Below are 24,089 nucleotides of genomic sequence, written 5' to 3' on the forward strand. Positions count from 1 at the left end.
TACACTGTACTTGCCCGTACTCTTTTAGAATACTGCTGCGCGTTGTGGGATCCTTACCAGATGGGACTGACGGAGTGCATCGAAAAAGTTCAAAGAAAGGCAGCACGTTTTGTATTATCGCGAAATATGGGAGAAAGTGTCACAGAAATGATACAGGATTTGGGCTGGACATCATTGAAAGAAAGGCGTTTTTCGTTGCGACGGTATCTTCTCACGAAATTCCAATCACCAACTTTCTCCTCCGAATGTGGAAATATTTTGTTGACACCGACCTACATAGGGAGGAACGTTCACCAAGATAAAAGAAGGGAAATCAGAGCTCGTACAGAAAGATATTGCGCGCGCTATACGAGATTGGAATAATAGAGAATTGTGAAGGTGGTTCGATGAACCCTCTGCCAGGCACTTAAATGTGATTTGCAGAGTATCCATGCAGATGTAGATGTAGATGTAGATGTCCGTTCTGTGTTAGAGTATTGCTGTGTGATAGGGGATCCTTAATAGATAATATTGACGAAAGGGACTAAAAAAGTTGAAAGAATGGCAGCTCGTTTTGTCGTATCGCGAAATAGGGGAGACAGTGTGGTTGGCGAGTTCGGGTATCAATAATTAAAACAAAGGCGTTTTTCGCTGTGGCGATATTTCACGAAATTTGAATTACCAACGTTCTCCTGTGAACCCGAAAATACTCGTATGTTATTGGCGCCAACGTACACAGGAAGAGATTGCCATCATAATAAAATAAGAGAAATGATAACTCGTACCGAAGGAGCAAGGAGTAAAGGAATCAAAATAAAGTAGGAATTGAAATCCATGGAAAAGTAATAAAAACTTTAAGGTTTGCCGATGACGTTGTAATTCTGTCAGAGAGAGCAATGGACGTGGAAGAGTAGTTGAACGGAATCGACAGTGTCTTGAAAGGAGGATGTAAGATGAACATCAACGAAAGCAAAACGAGGATAATGGAATGTAGTCAAATTAACTCAGCTGATGCTGAGGGAATTAGATTAGGAAATGAGACACTTACAGTAATAAATGAGTTTTGCTATTAGGGAAGCAAAATAACTGATGACTGTCGAAGTAGAGAGGATATAAAATGTAGACTGGGAATGGCAAGGAAAGCGTTTCGGAAGAAGAGAAATTTGTTAACATCGAGTATAGATTTAAGTCTCAGGGAAGTCTTTTCTGAAAGTATTTGTATGGAGTGTAGCCAAGTATGAAAGTGAAACATGGACGATAAATAATTTAGAAAAGAAGAGATTAGGAGGTTTCGAAATGTGGTGTTACTGAAGAATGCTGAAGATTAGAAAGATTAGATGGGTAGATCACGTAACTAACGAGGAGGGACTGAACAGAATTGGGGATAAGGGAAATTCGTGGTACAGCTTGGCGAGAAGAAGGGATCGGTTGGTAGGAGGCGTTCTGAGGCATCAAGGGAAAACCAATTTAGTATTGGAAGGCAGCGCGGAGAGTAAAAATCGTAGAGAAAGACTAAGAGATAAATACACTAAGCAGATTTAGAAGGATGTAGGGTTCAGTAGTTACTTGGACATGAAGAAGCTTGCCCAGGATAGAGTCGCATGGAGAGCTGCATCAAACCAGTCTCTGGACCGAAAACCACAACAACAACGGAAGGATTTAAGTATTCATTTTTCCCGCACGCTGCTCGAGAGTGGAACGATAGAAAAATAGTCGGAAGAAGGTTTCATTGAACCTTCTGCCAGACACTTAAGTGCGATTTACAGAGTAGTCATGCGGATGTCGCTGTACATTTTTACTGCAATCTCAGTGATTGGGACTGAGCCATGAAACGAGAAACAACCTCATAATATCGCAGAACCACCTCAGGCTGAATCACACCTTCCACATACTGCAGCTTAAACGTCTTATTGGGCCGACACTAGATTCCCAATGCTCTTTGGCACGTAGCTTCCTTCGTGATGTTTACTGGAAATCTGGTTGAGATGGACCTGCGTTGACTGACAGCACCAATTTCAGCCGGGTTTGAAACCAACTGTCACTGACAAATCGCGACACTCGTCTTTTGTCGCTGTTAGTTACCATCTTTTGACGACCAGTATTCTTACGCCGTGTTACAAGGCTGTGAGTGGGACAGCGTTTCCTTTAGACGGGATGCCACGATCTTCAGGGACCGGAAACTATGATATCCGAGTACAGAGGTATTAGCTATAATATTTTTGATTATGATTGCAATTAATTCAGATGGTAGTAATTTTTGACAAGGTGACGTCTCCCACAGCCCTTTGCAGCCAGAAAAGTAGTTCTAGCCGTTATAATCATTGTCTGACAAATTAATGCAAATAAGCAATTTGCCCAAAACTGTGCAGATGCGCCGTTACATTGGCTACGAAAAGCAGAGCCCACTGCGCAGTCGGCCCATTCCCTTTGAAACCCCATGTTTTTGCTTGACCCCCCACAGCAAGGGCTCTGCCTCACTAAAACGCAAGTTCTTCCGCTGTGAAGACACGTTACCGCAGCTGCCACAATCAGACGAAATGGTCCTACGAATTCGGCCCCATATTGATACGAATCACCAAGGGAACTATCAAATCCAACGTGTAGAAACCTTCTCCGAAATTTTGTGTACAGGAAGAATACAAAGAAATAAACGCAGTGTTATAATTTTAGCCGCTAAAAGACACCGCGAGTATTTTTTTTTTTTAACTGCTGAAAATCGTCAAATTCGTAGCTCAATGGGCGGCTGTCAGAATGTTCGCCACTACCAATAGCTGCAGCAAGCAGCGCTCGCGCCGCACAGCTTGACGGCACGTCGGTCAGAAAACACGGCACATCGTGAACGTAGTTTGTAAAGCGAAGTTCAACTTCCGTTGACAGCTTATCCCACACAATTGTTGACTACTACAGTTTGCTCGAATTTGCAACTCATTTAACGTCCATAATAATTAGCAGTTGCCTTTGGGAGGTGAAATATGAAGAACATGGTATCCGATACTTACTTCTCCCGGAGACCTAAATATATGTTATTTATTAGTTAATTTCTTGGAGATTCATTTGAACTATGTCGACACTTTGTTAGAAATTGTGGAAACATTGAAGAAAAAGGGAATAACTCTGACAATTCCGTGAATTGTGGTTCGAACGATGATTGTCGTGCTAATTAAAGACCAGAATTTTGTTCTGGTCTCTATATTCAGTATCTTTCTAGATCAATGACAACATGTCCAGTAATAGCTTTTAGTGGGTTGAACGAAGGAAGGAGAAAACTCTTGAAGTTAAACAGTGCACAAAGCCGGTTTCGTTTCGCAAAATCTGAATATGAATTTGTATACATGGAAGAAACGCTTACACGAAGTACGAAATATGCGCCCAAATGAAACTCGCTAAAGTGGGAAAGAAAAAGTATTGGAAAGATTTAGAACTCCTCGTGAGAGTCAATGCAGAAAGATCTACAACACTGAGCTTTCATAATTGTTAGTGAGATGAACATCACTCATTCCCCAGCTTCTTCGACCTGGTTAACAGATTCAGGGGATTATATGGAAAAGGAAATCGCACAATTACGAAGATTACTTCAAGTAAATGTGTAGAGAAGGTGTGATTAATAGGTGAAACTAGAAAGAAATTCGTATCTGATATGAAGATAAGGCATCTTGTTACCCCCTAAAACACAGGTTTCGTACAAGAACTGGATGCAAACTGCGCTTCGAGCGGAAAAAAGGAGGTGTTGCTTGTGCAGTTGATGAATGCTATGATACATTCGTATAATACAATTATACAATAATATTTTTCAGTCTTTGGTTGTAGTCTCCAGTTAATGCTAGGAATAATCGCAAGAAAAATCGAAAATCGTTTATTTCAGAAACCGGTTATTTTGAGCGGTTTCAGCAGTCAAGTTAAACTGGAGACGGAAAAAAACCGGTACAACAGCAAATCAGTTGTTTCAGTTATAACTGACACCTGTATTCATTGTGGCAGTGTGCTCACCAAACTCCTAGAAACGTGCGCACTCTGCCGTGAGCGGTGGGCACTAGCAGCGATGGCGCGAACGCGCTGGTACGGCGGGACCGGAATTCAGATGCGCCGTCAAATTCCTAAATCACAGCACAGTTCAATAGTGTAAGATTCGTTGGTAATATACGTATATATACAGCGTGATCCGTTGATCGTGACCGGGCCAAAAAACTACAAAGAACGAAACTTTTCTACTTGAAGGGGAAACCAGATGGCGCTATGCTTGCCCCGCTAGATGGCGCTGCCATAGGTCAAACGGATATCAACTGCGTTTTTTTAAAAATAGGAACCACCATTTTTTATTACATATTCGTGTAGTACGTAAAGAAATATGAATGTTTCAGTAGGACCACTTTTTTCGCTTTGTGATAGATGGCGCTGTAATAGTCACAAACATATGGCTCACAATTTTAGACGAACAGTTGGTAACAGGTAGGTTTTTTTAAATTAAAATACAGAACGTTGAACATTTTATTTCGCTTGTTCCAATGTGATACATGTACCTTTGTGAACTTATCATTTCTGAGAACGCATGCCGTTACAGCGTGATTACCTGTAAATACCACATTAATGCAATAAATGCTCAAAATGAGGTCCGTCAACCTCAATGCATTTGGCAATACGTGTAACGACATTCCTCTCAACAGCGAGTTGTTCGCCTTCCGTAATGTTCGCACACGCATTGACAATGCGCTGACGCATGTTGTCAGGCGTTGTCAGTGGATCACGATAGCAAATATCCTTCAACTTTCCCCACAGAAAGAAATCCGGGGACATCAGATCCGGTGAACGTCCAGGCCATGGTATGGTGCTTCGACGACCAATCCACTTGTCATGAAATATGCTATTCAATACGCCTTCAACCGCACGAGAGCTATGTGTCGGACATTCATCTTGTTGGAAGTACATCGCCATTCTGTCACGCAGTGAAACATCTTCTAGTAAAATCGGTAGAACATTACGTAGGAAATCAGCATACATTGCACCATTTAGATTGCCATCGCTAAAATGGGGGCCAAATACCCTTCCTCCCACAATGCCGCACCATACATTACCCCGCCAAGGTCGCTGATGTTCCACTTGTCGCAACCATCGCGGATTTTCCGTTACCCAATAGTGCATATTATGCCGGTTTACGTTACCGCTATTGGTGAATGACGCTTCGTTTCCCGATTCTCGCGCAATTTGTCTGCTACTGATGTGGGGATTAGCTGCGAGAGCAGCTAAAACACCTACTTTGGCATCCTCATTTGTTGCAGGTCGTGGTAGACGTTTCACATGTGGCTGAACACTTCCTGTTTCCTCAAATAACGTAACTATCCGGCGAACGGTCCGGACACTTGGATGATGTCGTCAAGGATACCGAGCAACATACGTAGCACACGCCCGTTGGGCATTTTGATCACAATAGCCATACACCAACACGATATAGACCTTTCCTGCAGTTGGTAAACGGTTCATTTTAACACGGGTAATGTATCACGAAGCAAATACCGTCCGCACTGGCGGAATGTTACTTGATACCACGTACTTATACGTTTGTGACTATTACAGTGCCATCTATCACAAAGCGAAAAAGTGGTCCAACTAAAACATTAATATTTCATTACGTACTACACGAATATGTAATAAAAAATGGGGGTTCCTATTTTAAAAAACCGCAGTTGTTATCCGTTTGACCTATGGCAGCGCCATCTAGCGGGCAAACCATAGCGCCATCTTGTCTCCCCCTTCAAGCTAGACAAGTTTCGTTCCTTGTAGTTTTTTGGTTTGATGCTTATTTCGTGAGATATTTGTCCCTGTCACGATCAATGGACCACCCTGTATATAAGATGGTATACAATAATAAGCGTGTAAGTGTTATCTGCAGTTTCGAATCCTGCCTCGGGCATGGATGTGTGTGACGTCTTTAGGTTAGTTAGGTTTAAGTAGTTCTAAGTTCTAGGGGACTGATGACCACAGATGTTAAGTCCCATAGTGCTCAGAGCCATTTTTTTGTTATCTGCACAGTTTAGTTTTATCGCAACCGTTTATGGTACACGAATTAGATCTTACTGTATGAATACATCAATACCTGAGTAGATTTTACACACCCTCCGTTAAAATTTAACTCAGTATAGCGCTATTTTTTATTTCGACATGGTAACAACTACACAGTAGAAGAAACGTACGCTGTGTCTATCCTGTACTGCTGCTGTAGTATGTTAGTCAGCCCCGAAAAGAACCGATAGGTTGCTATGGGGTGCTGTGTGGTGTAGAAAATTAATGATCTATTAGATGACGATCAATGTGGTCTTAGAAATGTGAAGGCACCACAGAGGCAGTTCTGCGGTTGCGGTTGGTAATGGAAGCAAGACTGAAGAAAACTCAAGAGGCTCATAGCATTTGTAGACCCGGGAAAAGCATTCGAAGATGTCAAATGGTGGAAGCTATTCGAAATCCTGAGAAGAATGAGGGTAAGCTATAGGGAAAGATGAGTAACATACAACATGTACAAGAATATGGTTCAAATGGCTCTGAGCACAATGGGACTTAACATCGGAGGTCATCACTCCCCTATAACTTAGAACTACTCAAACCTAACTAACTTAATGACATCACACACATCCATGTCCGAGGCAGAATTCGAACCTGCAACAGTAGCGGAAGCGCGGTTCCAGACTGAAGCGCCTAGAACCGCTCGGCCACACTGGCCGGCTGTGTACAAGAATCGAGAGGGAATAATAAGAGTAGAAATTCAAGAACTAAGTGCACTGATTAAAATGAGTTTAAGATAGGGTTGTAGTCTTTTGCCCACGCTGTCAAATATGAACGTCGAAGGAGCGATGACGGAAGTAAAAGTAAAGTTCAAGAATGGAATTGAATCTCAAAGCGGAGGGATGTTATTTTCACAATTCGCTGATGGTACTGCTACCTCACTGAAACTGAAGAAGAGTTACAGGATCTGTTGAATGGAATGAATAGTCTAATGAGTGCAGAATATGAGAATAAATCGGAGAAAGACGAAAGTAATGAGAAGTAGTAAAAATAAGAACAGCGAGAAGCTTAACATCAGAATTGGTGATCTGAAGTAAACGTAGGTAAGGAAATCTGCTACCTAGGCAGCAAAATAACCCGTGTTGGACGGAGAAAGAAGGACACAAGAAGCAGACTAGCACTGGCAACAAAGGATATTCCTGGCCAAGAGAAGTCTGCCTCTATCAAACATACGTCTTAATTTGAGGGAGAAATTTCTGGGAATGTGCGTTTGCAGCACAGCATTGTATGGTAGTGAAACATGGACTGTGGGAAAATCGGAACAGAAGAGTATCGAAGCATTTGAGATGCGGTGCTACAAAAGAATGTTGAAAATAAGTTGGACTGATCAGGTAACGAATGAGGAGGTTCTGTGCAGAACAGGCAAGTAGGAAATATGTGGAAAATACTGAGATGAATAAGGGGCAAGGTTAACGATATGTAATAGTACATTTGTTATTACACCAGGCGGTAACTTCCGTGGAGCGGCGCGGGATTAGCCGAGCGGTCTAAAGGCGCTGCAGTCATGGACTGTGCGGCTGATCCCGGCGGAGGTTCGAGTCCTCCCTCGGGCATGGGTGTGTGTGTTTGTCCTTAGGATAATTTAGGTTAAGTAGTGTGTTAGCTTAGGGACTGATGACCTTAGCAGTTAAGTCCCATAAGATTTCACACACATTTGAACATTTTGAACTTCCGTGGTACTAACTGAGGACGTAGGTTGCATCTGCTATTCTGAGATGAAAAGGTTGGCACAGGAGAGGAATTCGTGGCGGGCTGCATCAAACCAGTCATAAGACTGATGACTAAAACTAGTACAAGGTCGTCAAATAGCCCTCAACCGTTGGCGTAAGCTGGACAGTGATGTACCGGGCGGAGTGACCGCGCGGTTTGAGGCGTCCTGCCACGGATTGCGCGGCCCCTCCCGCTGGAGGTTGGAGTCCTCCCTCGGGCATGGGTGTGTGTGTTGTTCTTAACATTTGTTAGTTTAAGTAGTGTATAAGTCTAGGGACCGATTACCTAAGCGGTTTGGTCCCTCAGGAATTCACACGCATTTGAACATTTTTTTGACGGGTGTGTATTTGCCTGCCGGTTCTATAGAACCAGAGCATCAAGATGGATCGACGTGAAGATCTGAGAATAGAAGAGAAAAGCCATATGGTTTAAGTGAGTCCTGTTACCGTGAGTGAAGTTGTCTGCCGCGCGGGATTAGCCGAGCGGTCTTAGGCGCTGCAGTCATGGGCTGTGCGGCTGGTCCCGGCGGAGGTTCGAGTCCTCCCTCTGACATGGGTGTGTGTGTGTTTGTCCTTAGGATAATTTAGGTTAAGTAGTGTGTAAGCTTAGCAGTTAAGTCCCATAAGATTTCACACACATTTTTTGAAGTTGTCTGATTTGTCGATTTGCGTACCTATGTGAAAAGGCGAAACCGCGTTAACAACTGCGTAGCTTTGAAACGAGCGAACACTGCCTTACTCCCTGCCCTGACCATGCCTAAGGCATCGAATTCGTCTCCTACTACAGGCTTGACTTGATCTTGTCTTTAGATTCACAGTGCAGTACATCAATCGTGACGATAAATTAACGACGAAAGGAAGTGGCACAACTGTATTTAAATAGAACTCGCCTGGATATTCAAATTTGTATGTTTCCATGAAGCTTATTATAGTAAGCTCATCGCTTATTGTAATGTTAAAGTATTATTGAGATCTTCATTTCATTCGAATGCACAGGATTGTAGTACTGTTTTGTGGATACTGAAACAATGTTTTTTATCACCAAACAGCAAACGAAATATACGCATGGCAGCAGCTCTGTGATTAGCAGTTTTCTGCATACAGGCGAAAACAGCAGACGAAGAAAGCTTCAAATACCGCCGGTAGCGTTGCAAAACCCTGCCATTGGTCTGACACCAGATATACGGTACGACAATAAGGGGCAGTTAGGCAGTGGCGGGATGTGGAGCGGCGCAGACAATGTCAACAGGGCCGTTACCGCAGCGCCTGCGGCCGTTACGGCGCGCGGGGTCAGCGCGGCTGCGAAATATGGCCACACAATACACATCCGCTACCGCACTGACAGCCTGACGAGCGGCGAAAGGGGGCGCCAGCGACGCGCGGGGGCGCAACCGAAAAAAAGAAGAGGAGAGAGAGTGAATGGCGTCACTGCACGACGCGCGCGCCGCGCTGCGGCTGGGCCGTTAATTATTCAGGTGTCGTCCGGCGCTGCGACTGGCGACTGGCGACAAGCGCCTTTGAATTACGGGCGGCGGCGTCGCGTGTGGCGGCGGGGAGGCGCTGGAGCGGCATTCGGCGCACGTCGCGTCGCAGCGCCTTCTCGTCCTGCAGAATGGCCGGCTTCATAATGAGACGAGGAGGCGCCGGATCCCCGGCGGCTGCCTCCATAATGAGGCGCGCGCAATGCCGAGAATTAACGGCAAGGTTGCTAAGGGCAGGCCTGAGGGCGTACGGCTTCAGTAGCGGGCCAATCGTTAAATCATATTGTAGAGCAAGCCTGAAATTACCGTACGCCATGGTGTGGATCCAAAGTAGACTTGCCACGGGGGTGTAATGATATCCTTCTCCCACCACCCCACAAAAAAGAAAAAAAGCTTTTTACCTATATTGTGTACATTGTAAGAATAAACCTGATACACCATATATATTTCCGCGTTTCCTGGAATCTCATTGGATTTCGTTTCGTGTGGAGCGGAAGCCAAGCTGTCTCGAATACAGTCAGGTATGTTAACGGGGACGTTTTATACTGTGCATTATTTCCATATCGACTGAGCGATAATATATGCGGGCTTTCAAAAACAAAAAAAAAAGTGCTCCTAACTATGTACACTGACACACAGTTGAAATATTAAATGTTTTGTCTGGTTTCGTTGTCTAGTGGCTGGGATACGTAGTTGCCGCATTACATGCCAAATACTGCTGAGCCTACAGTATACAATATGATAATACACATGAATCGAATGGTCGAAGGTTCCTATCACTCGGCAATAGCGAATTTTGAATGTAACATAGAAATTTATAAATGAAAGATTGCAATTAAATAAAATCAGCAGGTTTTCAACGACTTTAAATGATGAGTACGTTGGCAGAAGTACCTTTAAGATTGCCATTTATTACTGTGAAACACTTATTGGTGTCAATGGTGCAGCAATTAAATAAAATATAAGTTGAATAACAGGGAAACAATAGATTCCTACTTCATGTAATTAGTTACCAGCAACAACATAGCTCACGAGATATTCACTTCTAAACGCATACTACGTCTTCACTGCAGAAGCCACGGAAATCTAGCAAGTGCACAAGTCGGCGCTACGAAATATTTCTATCTCCTGCGACCACGAGCAAACTGCTCAACACTCTCCAAGTATTTCCTGCAACCATCCGTCGCGCCTTCCTGTCCAGCACCCCTGTCCTGTACGATCAGAAGCTCATCCCCCACTTCCATACAGTCTATCCATTGACTTCAGTAGTCGCCTACCGTAGTAACGAGCACTGTGATTGGCTAGAGTGCCATGTCTCCGAGCCAATGCACAGTCACAGACATATTGAAAAACATACGAAATACTGGATTTACATTTAAATAATTTGAAAATAAATAAATGTTCCTACGGCCGGACCATAAAGACGCTCTAACACACATTAGTAAATACATAAACAGATTAAGCAAGCATATATCAAACCAATAGAAGCAAAAGTAGGCCAGTAGCCTAATGTCTCTGTGCTTTCTAAAACACAGTAAATATATGACCAATTTCTTCGTGAATTATATATATCGGATAGAAACAAAGACATAGACGAATAAATATATATTTATAAGCATGCTGCTACCGTATTTTCATGTAACTGTGGAGTACTTATGGCCTGACGCGATCAATAATAATCAGCCACTTTGACCTCCAATAACTCATGTTCTATTCAAGTTACACGCCTGTAATTCATACGAATTTAGGTTTACACTACTAGCTTTCTAAAGTCACGTCGATCGACAAAATCGGATGACCCGTTTAGATTTTGGAAATTGGTTGCTGGGTGTTACTTGTATAATTTACAGTCTGTTACTAAATTTTGAACTAATAAATATATTGAAAATCTGATTACACCATCAGAATCGTCGTGCAAATAATGGTATTGTGCATGTTTCTTTTTAAGGTATCATGATTCATCTGGCTATTATTAATTTCTACATGAACTGTGAAATGTCTGCCATTATGGTTTCACAAAGTCCGCCATATTTGGCACTCCTAGCATACAAATCTCCTGCATCGACACAAAGCACCGTCCTCCACACAGCGTCAACATGCAATTCCCAGCCATTCGGTCGGCCTGGAACATGCGCTGGGGCTGCCCCTCTTGCTCCGGCTAATGATAAGCACCACCAAGTTGCTGACGAGCTCCGGCTTGCCGAGCGGCCACGCCAACAACGAACTTAGAATATTTTCTGGGCGCCACAACTCGCCCACTACCTCACATACAAGACAACAGCAACTGTCAAAATGCTGCATTTGTATGTTGTGTTCGATGCTATGTTTTGCATGTTTCCACGACGAGTATCACTCTGGTTCGTGTAACACCACAGCTGTGGTGTAAAACAGTTGACATAGTCCAGATAAATAGTATCTGATTTTGCATTTTCGTCCTAGAACTTTTAACTTTTTTTGTGTTCTTAATCTGAGCAATCTTGCACAATCAAGAATTTATTTTTGCAACGAAAACTGGAATTTTTCGTGGAATTAGAAACAAGAATGCATACATTTTTCTTATGAAAATGATGATTAGACATGTGTAAGCTAGGACATATTTGGTGAATTTCGTACTGAAAAGTTCTAGGTATTTCAAATTGAACAAAAAGAGACCAAAGCGAGATTGGCACCAGCGATCTTTGCACTAATCTACAATGTTACCGATTCAGCTAATATCCCACTCACAAAATTACGTTAAATTTAGTTATTAAAGCGGTAGAAAACTTCTCAGCCGGTTTTCTTCTACAAGTTTGTGAAAAACTTTGAGAACAGTCTTTCTTGCCACATTTTAACGCTGTTCCACGAGCGTGTTTCGCTACAGAACAGGAAGTAGCGTCAGTCATTTTCAAAATACGTGTTAACACAGCGACAATCAGAGCACAACAGTACAGACACTGCAAGTGTATACGATTTTTGAAATAAACACTACGTAGCTAAAATACGATTAAGAAAAACATCGATGGCTGTTAATAATTAGAATATCGTAATGCTCCATTTACTGTAACCTAATAACAAGATATCTAAATGTGATGGAAAAAGTATACAATTTCCAGACTTCTCAGGTAACTTACATACCAGTGTTCGAACTTGAATAGTTTAAGTACAGGGCATCCCATTCGAAAAAGGCCCCACAAACATGTGTAGCAGTTCCGCTCAAATTGCACTGTGTAATTCGTGACGTTTGACGTGGCAACACTGCACTCTTTAACATCGTTTGACGCAACAGAATGTTTCCGCACATCGCTGTGGCTGGAGCGCAGTGTTCAGTTTTTCTTTGTCTGAAAGATATAACCACAATTTGACTGTATAACAGGTTTTATTTCACAATCTAGATTTCGGTCTTAGGTTACTATCAAGTGGTACAACAGAAACAGAAAAATAGAAGGCAAACAGTTAAATTAATGTATGCGACAACATTTGTGCAATATGCTAATTTACTGGCAGTTAGCATGACTTAGTTGGTAAAGCTGTGGTAATATAAATGACCAAATCACAGGTTTTAAACTTTACTACACTGTATCTAGGCAGCCAATGACACAAACATAAGTGAAATGATCGTCAAAGATCATCGTAAAGGCATTCCAGTTTGCACCATACGACCTTTGGTATGTGATGCGAACAGGTAGTGGAACTCTTTATTATACAAGCTAGTTACATAACTTTGAAGTGGGCAGAGGATGCCAGGGTTTACATAATATGGCGTAAAGAGCCAACTTCCCAGCACGCGCGTGAAAACGCTATTTACCCCATCGTACCCCCACCTTTTTCCCCATCTTGTACGATTGTACACTTAGCCTTTTACAACAATCATTGACGCTTTTATGTAAAGGGTTTTAAATTCCAACTAAGTTAGTGATCATTTATTTTATGTAACTGGTCAGTTCAAGAAACATGGTTATTATTGACAACAATGTATAACAGCTTATTTTGAAATTCACCATGTATCAAATATTTCACTCTTGCAAGAGTTTACATTGATGTATCCTTAATTACGATGGTGTAAGTCGCGTTTTTAGATGCATGCTGGAAATTTGGCTCTTCACGCCATATTATGTAAACACTGGCATCCTCTGCGCACTTCAAAGACGATGTAACAAGCTTATATAATAGAGTCCCACTACCTGTTCCCATGACATCATGACATACCACAGACCGCATGGTAAAAACTGGAATGTCTTTATGATAATCTTTGAGGATCGTTTCATTTATGTTTACGTCAGTAGCTGCTTGGACACAGTGTAGCAAAGTTTAAAACCTGTTATTTGGTCATTTATTTTTGGTTCAAAAATGGTTCAAATGGCTCTGAGCACTATGGGACTCAACATCTTAGGTCATAAGTCCCCTAGAACTTAGAACTACTTAAACCTAACTAACCTAAGGACATCACACACACCCATGCCCGAGGCAGTATTCGAACCTGCGACCGTAGCAGTCCCGCGGTTCGTTCCAGTAGATTAGCATGTTACACAAATGTTCTCTCATTTATTTCGACAAAATTGGTTTATATAACCGAAGATACATGTTTTGACGATGGCTTGGTTTCCACTCAAGTCCAATGATTTATAATATGTAAGTAAGAGAACAAATCACGCAGCCCGTACATTGATGTAACTGTTTTCCCTGCTATTTTCCTGATACTTTGTCTGATACTTGTACTTTTATTGTGCTTTAATCTGTTGCAGTTATAACACCTGATAATGGCCTAAGGTCGAAATCTAGATTTTGAAATAAAACCTGTCGTACAGTCAAATGAAGATTATATCTTTCAGAAAGTTTTATATGACTGTGACTCCATTCAAAATTAAAACCATCAGTGTTTAGTGACAATGTATCGCCATTCTGTCAGAGAGCTCGTGTATCTTGAGAAACAACATTGGATTACTGGTTGCATTAAGACATGTTACCGAATGTTTGTTGAACTGTTTGGTTACCAGCATATGCCGTCTAAACTCTGCATACAGATGTTGGTGAACAAGGTAGCGTAGTGGAACGGCTTTGGATCTTCACGATGGAGGACGGCTTCCATTGTCGGAAGAAAAAGGGACTGACGTGAAACAACAATTGTTGGTCCGTTCTGTTAAGTCTGTTCGAGATTTATCTCAGGAGTGTGGAATGTCACGGAGCACACGTTGCAGAGCTGCGAAGAAAACCAGCATGTACCCATAAAGGTTTACGTTTTTCAGGACATGAATGTTAGTGACACAGACAAACGCACTATATCTTGCGTTGGTTTCAGCAATTTATTGCACAGATGACAGGAGTATTGCAGTACACATGGTTCAGTGTTGAAGCATGGTGCCACCTCTCTGGCGACGTAAACGCTCAGAATACACGTTTGTGGTGTAACGAAAATCGACATGCACTGGTCCAGCAACCCCTGCATTCACGAAAGATTGACGTGTTCGGTGCAATATCACATTGTCGCATCATGGGACTGTTCTGGATTGGCAAGAGAGCCAACCCACTATGAGAGGAAGCCCGAAGGCACGCGTTTTAGCTCACGCAGGCTGGCGTGAGGTCTGGAACAGGACAAGGAAGTTAGACTTTAGCAAAAAAGGACGTAGCTGTTGGAATACGTAACTGTAATCCGTAAATGGTGGACATCGCTCTTGACAGTACATGTTTTACAGCATCAATAGTAACTGGTAATGGCGCTTTGCTAGGTCGTAGCAAATGACGTAGCTGAAGGCTATGCTAACTATCGTCTCGGCAAATGAGAGCGTAATTTGTCAGTGAACCATCGCTAGGAAAGTCGGCTGTACAACTGGGGCGAGTGCTAGGAAGTCTCTCTAGACCTGCCGTGTGGCGGCGCTCGGTCTGCAGTCACTGATAGTGGCGACACGCGGGTCCGACGTATACTAACGGACCGCGGCCGATTTAAAGGCTACCACCTAGCAAGTGTGGTGTCTGGCGGTGACACCACAGGGACTAACTTTCTTGCCAAGTGCAGTTTGCATCGAAATGTTACGGGAATTTGTGAACCAGTTGGATGATGAAGAATTTCTTCTCAGTTGGTACCAACAGAATGGCGTCGCATTCCACACGTATCGAGTGACCATGGCTGAGGTCGAATCTTTTGCCCCTGCAAGGCGATTTCGAAAGGGCTGTGGCCCCCAAAGTCACCTAGTTTAACACCATCTGCCTTTTTCCTCTACTGTGGCCTAAGAAGCAAGGTCTTCAGGAACAAATCACACAACTTGGAAGATTTACGAGAGAACATCATCCGTGAAATCTAGACAGTGACACCAGAGCTTATGGCAGCAACATTTGAGAATCACCAGCATCGTGTTGAACTGTGTTTACAGTCGAAGGTGCTCGCTTCCATGAACAAGGTATGACATGTTCATTTCCCGATTTTTATGTAAAGCCTTCAACTGTAATTTAAGCAAATATTTGTTTGTAGGGTCTCTTTCAAGTGGTATATCCTGTGTTTCTTCACAACTTACACGAAAATCGTAGTCCTGTTTCGAAGTTTTACTGACCTTCAGAGCAGTCACCAGCATTGTGTACAACCTGTTACCAGTGACGTGGAAGTCATAGGATACCCTTAGCAGCGGCAGTTACGTTCATAGTTCAGTTTCAGCGGTTTAGTGCTCGACGGATTTCCGTAACACGTATGAAGCGACTGCCTTGAAATGCTTCCTTCATCTTATGAGCCAAAATGAAAGTACAAGGCCTTAAATCTGGGGAGTGTGGAGAGTGGTACAGCAATTTCCAGCCCCATCAACTGAACCAATCAGTCACCACTTGCACCATATGGGCCCGAACATTGTCCTTTAAAATGATGGGCGGATCCTGCAGAAAGTGTCGTCGCCTCTTAAAGCTGATCGCAGGTTCTGTTCTAAAAAATGAACAGCTTAGAGAAAGACTCGAGACCCGCCAATCATATTACAGGACAATGCTCTGGCGCATATGGCGAAAATTGTGAGTGATTTGTTCGATCGATGTGGCTGAGAAGTGCTGTATCATCCACCACACTCCCAGAACTTCAGCCCTTGTGACTTCAACTAGATTCTAAGCTGAGAGAAGCACTTCATGGCATTCGCTTCAGAACTGTTTATAGCTCCGTCGGGCAACTCACCGTTCCACCCGAACTATCGACACAACTGGCGCTGCTAAAAGTACCCTACCAGTTCCACATCACTCCTAACGGGCTGTACAAACGCTGGTGACTACTTTGAAGGACAGTAAAACTTTAAACGTGTATCTGTTGTGAATAAATTGTAAATAAATAGTCGCCACTACTCAAGTTCCATCCCTCATGAAATAAAGTATCGTGAAAACTAGACGTCTGTAAAATGGAACGTATTACAGACGATTGCAAGATGTCTTTAGCACATCTTCGCATATAAAAACTCTACAAACCACGTTGCGGTGTGTACTGGAGGGTGTGAGTATCACTTGCCACCAGTCCCGTTCCAACCACGTAGGTAAAGCGGAGAGAGATATCTTTGGTAATGATAAGCTTCCGCCCGAGCTCGAATCTCTTTAATTTTACTTTCATGCTCTTTTCGTGATATATCCAAAGGAGGGACCAGTATATAAATTGACTCATCTAGGAAAACACGCTCTCGGCATTTTAACAGTAGAACCCATCGTCATGAACACAGCAACTCTGTTGGTTCTTAAACGATTCCACGCGGTATGCCCGAAATTACTTCTACGTCACAAGATTTCTCGTCAATAGGAGTGGTATGTTATGCTCTATTTTCAAGGAACCCTTCAGTCCAAAAACAAGTCTGCTATGATATTCCGTGAAACCGAATTTTGTTCATAAGGTGACTGTGCGGAATTGTTTCGAACGCCTTCGGAAAATCAAAACACACGGCATTAACCCGGACGCTAGTATGTACTACCTTCTAAGTCTCAGTTTCTTGCCCACTGTGAATGGGAATGCGTCCTGAACGCCTGCGGGAAACAGTAGTGGTGGAAATACCAGAAGTGATCACCGGCATGAGCATGCAGAAGGGAATGCAAACCTCTGCATACAGACACGTCAGTTAATATGTGTCCACATAACAAGTGTCATGAGACTGGAAACGTGTCATAATGAACTCCAAATTAACAAAAAAATTCTCGATTAGTCTTCCATTCGGGTTGGTTGGCGGAGAGTGGGGGGGGGGGGGGGGTTGCTGGAGGGTGACTCCTGACTCCGGACAAAAGACTGAAGAACCAATGAAAGGGTAATATTTTGCAGGAATCAGTCTATGTATAATGGGACTCAGTAAAATGAAATGGAAGGAAGACAAGCATTTCTGGTCAAATCAGTATAGCGCAATATCAACAGCATCAAAAAATGGTGTAGAGGAAGTGGTTCAAATGGCTCTGAGCACTATGGGACTCAACTGCTGAGGTCATTAGTCCCCTAGAACGTAGAACTAGTTAAACCTAACTAACCTAAGGACATCACACACATCCATGCCCCGAGGCAGGATTCGAACCTGCGACCGTAGCGGTCTCGCGGTGGTGTAGAGGAAGTATGAGTCATAGTGAACAGGATGGAGAGTGACTTGCTGTGAACAGTTCATAATTATGATAATGATGTTTGTGGGGCGCTCAACTGCGCGGTCGTCACCGCCAGTACACAGTCCAATCTCGCCCCTTTCACGAATGATGATTCGGGTCTGTGAACAGTTCAGTGACAGTATTATTCTCATCAGAATTGACAGTACACCAACGCCTATAACTGTAGTTCAGATAATTATCCCGATATCACAAGCAGAAGATAAAGAGTTTGTGAAAGTATGTGAGGATACTTAATGGGTAATTCGGTATGTAAATGGAGATGAAAATTTAATAATTTTGGGTGATTCGAAGGCTGTAGACGGGGAGAGAATAAAGGACGCAATTACAGGGGAATATGGGCTCCATAGTAGGAATCACAGAGGATGATGACTGAGTCCAGCAATCAATTTCATCTGAAAACAGCGTATAAACTTTTCGAAAATCACAGAAGAAGGAGGTGGTCTTGGAAAAGGCCAGGAGATATTGGAGGTGTCCAGCTGGATTACATCGTGGTTACACAGAGCTTCTGAAATCAGATACTGGATTGTAAGGTGTACCCATGATTACATATAGACACAGATCACAGTTTAGTAACGATGAAGAGTAAATTTTAACAAATGAATCATTATGGAACGACGTGACTTTCTGAAGTACTGAAATACGATGAGGTGCATTTGATATTTGTAACTACTGTAGATAGTGCCATGATTAATGCTGCAATGGGCAGTTCAGTTGAAGAGGAACTGACACCTCTAAAGAGGGAAATAAGTGAAGGTGGATAGACAAGTATAGATGTGAACGTAACTGCGAAAAACCTTGCATAATGGAAGAAATATTTCAGCTGATCGACGGAACAAGGAAGTACTAGTACAAAAAAAGTTCAGGGGAAGTCAAGAGTAATGCATTTATGGCAATGAACCACGGACTGCTGGGATACAGGAGAAGAAGAGAATCGTAGCGTTTGAGATTCCTGATATTCCATATCTGGAATGACTCCACCCAGTATGCACATGGAGTGAATGTTGCCTTTCTTCCCCTCCCTGGTAGCCACGTTCCTGAAGGGCCCCAAGCTACCGATAATACCACCCTCTGTAACTACTCAGATCTTGCAAGCTGAGAGGTTTCCCCTGAGCCAAGACAAGCGACTGCATCTGGCTGAGGGGTATTGTCAGCCACAGACAACACATGGAACCTGTTTGTCAGACTAACCAGGCAGGCCTTCCATTTGGCCCCCAGGGAAGTCTTTCACAGCCTACCACATCCCAAGGTGATCTCCCACTCTAAAATGGATGAGAAATCAACCTCAATGCGTGCAGTAACTGGGCTGGCCATTGGCGTGGACCGATCGGCGGGCAGTGCTGGACGGTCGTGGGGTCACCACGGCAGATCCACAAGAGTGATACCCATCCTCTGCTGCTTCAAACTGTGTAATCGAAGTCAACACACCCTGAGTTGAGAGCTAAGTGTCATCAACTCGACTTGCATCCACACACAGCAATCACGGTTCCTGCTGTTCTGGTTTTCAGTCCTGAGACTGGTTTGATGCAGCTCTCCACGCTACTCTATCCTGTGCAAGATTCTTCATCTCCCAGTACGTAATGCAGCCTACATCCCTCTGAATCTGCTTAGTGTATTCATCTCTTGGTCTTCCTCTACGATTTTTACCCTGCACGCTGCCCTCCAATACTAAATTTGTGATCCCTTGATGCCTCAGAACATGTCCTGCCAACCGATCCCGTCTTCTAGTCAAGTTGTGCCACAAATTCCTCTTCTCCCCAATCCTATTCAGTACCTCCTCATTAGTTATGTGATCTACCAATTTAATCTTCAGCATTTTTCTGTAGCACCACATTTCGAAAGCTTCTATTCTCTTCTTGCACAAACTATTTATCGTCCATGTTTCACTTCCATACATGGCTACACTCCATGCAAATACTTTCAAAAACGACTTCCTGACACTTAAATCAATATTCAATGTTAACAAATTTCTCCTCTTCAGAAACGCTTTCCTTGCCATTGCCAGTCTACATTTTATATCCTCTCTACTTCGACCATCATCAGATATTTTTCTTCCCAAATAGCAAAACTCCTTTACTACTTTAAGTGTCTCATTTCCTAATCTAATTCCCTCAGCATCACCCGACTTAATTCGACTACATTCCAATATCCTCGTTTTGCTTTTGTTGATGTTCATCTTATATCCTCCTTTCAAGACACTGTCCATTCCGTTCAACTGCTCTTCCAAGTCCTTTGCTGTCTCTGACAGAATTACAATGTCATAGGCTAACCTCAACGTTTTTATTTCTTCTCCATGGATTTTAATACCTACTCCGAATTTTTCTTTCGTTTCCTTAACTGCTTGCTCAATATACAGATTGAACAATATCGGGGATAGCCTACAACCCTGCCTCACTCCCTTCAAAACCACTGCTTCCCTTTCATGTCCCTCGACTCTTGTAACTGCCATCTGGTTTCTGTACAAATTGTAAATAGCCTTTCGCTCCCTGTATTTTACTCCTGCCACCTTCAGAATTTCAAAGATAGTATTCCAGTTAACATTGTCAAAAGCTTTCTCTACGTCTACAAATGCTATAAACGTAGGTTTTCCTTTTCTTAATCTAGCTTGTAAAATAAGTAGTAGGGTCAGTATTGCCTCACGTGTTCCCATATTTCTAGGGAATCCACACTGATCTTCCCCAACGTCGGCTTCTACCAGTTTTTCCATTCGTCTGTAAAGAATTCGCGTTAGTATTTTGCAGCCGTGACTTATTAAACTGATAGTTCGGTAATTTTCACATCTGTCAACACCTGCTTTCTTTGGGATTGGAATTATTATATTCTTCTTGAAGTCTGAGGTTATTTCGCCTGTTTCATACATCTTACTCACCAGATGGTAGAGGTTCGTCAGGACTGGCTCTCCCAAGGCCGTCAGTAGTTCCAATGGAATGTTGTCTACTCCCAGGGCCTTGTTTCGACTCAGGTCTTTCAGTGCTCTGTCAAACTCTTCACGCAGTATCATATCTCCCATTTCATCTTCATCTACATCCTCTTCCATTTCCATAATATTATCCTCAAGAACATCGCCCTTGTATAGACCCTCTATATACTCTTTCCACCTTTCTGCTTTCCCTTCTTTGCTTAGAACTGGGTTTCCATCTGAGCTCTTGATATTCATACAAGTCGTTCTCTTTTCTCCAAAGGTCTCTTTAATTTTCCTGTAGGCAGTATCTATCTTACCCCTAGTGAGATAAGTCTCTAAATCCTTATATTTGTCCTCCAGCCATCCCTGCTTAGCCATTTTGCACTTCCTGTCAATCTCATTTTTGAGACGTTTGTATTCCTTTTTGCCTGCTTCATTTACTGCATTTTTATATTTTCTCCTTACATCAATTAAACTCAATATTTCATACATACTAAACAGCGCGGAAAACTACACTACACAGACAAATCAAGGACTGTCGACATGCACTGCGGAACTCGACTGTAGACACTGACAAAACCGCAAGAAGTTTGTCTAACAAATAAGATTAACACGAAGAGATTCGAAAACTAAACTATCAAAGCACATATATGAGACTAAATAATTTGCCCTCGATTAGGAACTTGTAATACGTCACAGAATCGGTTTGCCTTCTGACAACAAACGAAACGCGAGAACTGTGTCTAGTAAACATTAAATTACCACGCAGAAATTCAAAAATTAAACTACTAAGCACGTAGATGAAACTATATAATTCGCTCCTGCTCAGGAACTCGTAAAATGTCACAAAATCTGTTACTTCACTGTTGTTGCTTGTACAATCCTGGAAATTGAAATAAGAACACCGTGAATTCATTGTCCCAGGAAGGGGAAACTTTATTGACACATTCCTGGGGTCAGATACATCACATGATCACACTGACAGAACCACAGGCAACAGAGCATGCACAATGTCGGCACTAGTACAGTGTTTATCCACCTTTCGCAGCAATGCAGGCTGCTATTCTCCCATGGAGACGATCGTAGAGATGCTGGATGTAGTCCTGTGGAACGGCTTGCCATGCCATTTCCACCTGGCGCCTCAGTTGGACCAGCGTTCGTGCTGGACGTGCAGACCGCGTGAGACGACGCTTCATCCAGTCCCAAACATGCTCAATGGGGGACAGATCCGGAGATCTTGCTGGCCAGGGTAGTTGACTTACACCTTCTAGAGCACGTTGGGTGGCACGGGATACATGCGGACGTGCATTGTCCTGTTGGAACAGCAAGTTCCCTTGCCGTTCTAGGAATGGTAGAACGATGGGTTCGATGACGGTTTGGATGTACCGTGCACTATTCAGTGTCCCCTCGACGATCACCAGTGGTGTACGGCCAGTGTAGGAGATCGCTCCCCACACCATGATGCCGGGTGTTGGCCCTGTGTGCCTCGGTCGTATGCAGTCCTGATTGTGGCGCTCACCTGCACGGCGCCAAACACGCATACGACCATCATTGGCACCAAGGCAGAAGCGACTCTCATCGCTGAAGACGACACGTCTCCATTCGTCCCTCCATTCACGCCTGTCGCGACACCACTGGAGGCGGGCTGCACGATGTTGGGGCGTGAGCGGAAGACGGCCTAACGGTGTGCGGGACCGTAGCCCAGCTTCATGGAGACGGTTGCGAATGGTCCTCGCCGATACCCCAGGAGCAACAGTGTCCCTAATTTGCTGGGGAGTGGCGGTGCGGTCCCCTACGGCACTGCGTAGGATCCTACGGTCTTGGCGTGCATCCGTGCGTCGCTGCGGTCCGGTCCCAGGTCGACGGGCACGTGCACCTTCCGCCGACCACTGGCGACAACATCGATGTACTGTGGAGACCTCACGCCCCACGTGTTGAGCAATTCGGCGGTACGTCCACCCGGCCTCCCGCATGCCCACTATACGCCCTCGCTCAAAGTCCGTCAACTGCACATACGGTTCACGTCCACGCTGTCGCGGCATGCTACCAGTGTTAAAGACTGCGATGGAGCTCCGTATGCCACGGCAAACTGGCTGACACTGACGGCGGCGGTGCACAAATGCTGCGCAGCTAGCGCCATTCGACGGCCAACACCGCGGGTCCTGGTGTGTCCGCTGTGCCGTGCGTGTGATCATTGCTTGTACAGCCCTCTCGCAGTGTCCGGAGCAAGTATGGTGGGTCTGACACACCGGTGTCAATGTGTTCTTTTTTCCATTTCCAGGAGTGTATTTCGACTGTTTGTTGCTGGCTGAAGAGGAGAATAGCCCCTTTGCCGGTCCTGTGGTTTGGAGAATGAAGGGGAGGGGAGTGGGAGGAGGCTTATCTTATCAGTGAGAACAATGGATCAGTACGTTCTCTTTATCTCCTTCATACGCTACTAATATGCACTGTGGTATGATGTGACTATTCTTTGTGACATTTGTGCCAGACCATTTTCCTACTTAGTAGCTAGTCAAATTTGTGTGAACTCCGTTTGGTCTAACCCTCTGATATGTAGTGGGATGACTTTGATAGTCTTATCAGTTCTAATTTTCAGTAAATTCCGATTTCGTCTCACGCATCAGATCAGCAAAAATGGTGTGACTTGATTACCTCTTGAGAAGTAAAGAAACATTTATTATGGTTGAAAAGTCGTTATGCTATCTTTCAACTGTCATTGCAATGCCATATTTAGAACCTGGATTGAGATGGTATGGCTGCTTACCGGTCGTTGTTATCCAACAATACAGTAATTTTCTGTGCTGAAATTCATCTGTCTACTGTTAGAAGGAAGGTTAGTTGACGGTGGTTCCTCTGATCAACATCTTGGTGGCACAACTGTTGACCTTGATGACAGAGATTTCCATCATTTTGGGCACTACGCTAGACCATTATCATGGACCCATGAAAAGCCCAGTTCCTGGACGATCTCGATGATTGAGTGACCCAATGTTGGGCGTATTCATTGATGAAATTCGCTGATACTTGCATCTTACCTACCCCGCGTTCAACTGTTGTGCTGACTGCCACTACAAGGGCTGAAGACATATCTCTCGTAACTCGGCGATCTATCACGTAAGTACTGACAACAGCAGTACATTCTCACCAAGGGGTGAGCTATCTCCCATTCAGCGGCTCTTGAGCAAACTGTTTATGACCGTAAAACCGCTTATATAATATTCATTTACGATTTCATTTAGCTCAGAAAACTGGGTCTAGTTTCGACAGTCGCCTTAGCGCAGCAAATCTGATATACAGCTACAGATCCAGCTGCCCGCTCATTTCAGTTTCGTTCAGCAAAATACAGCGTCCGTCCAAAATGCACCGAGACTGATTTTATTTCTCGCGTGCAAGCCACGTTAACGA

This window comes from Schistocerca nitens, chromosome 1, assembly GCF_023898315.1.
Source record: "Schistocerca nitens isolate TAMUIC-IGC-003100 chromosome 1, iqSchNite1.1, whole genome shotgun sequence".
NCBI lineage: Eukaryota > Metazoa > Arthropoda > Insecta > Orthoptera > Acrididae > Schistocerca > Schistocerca nitens.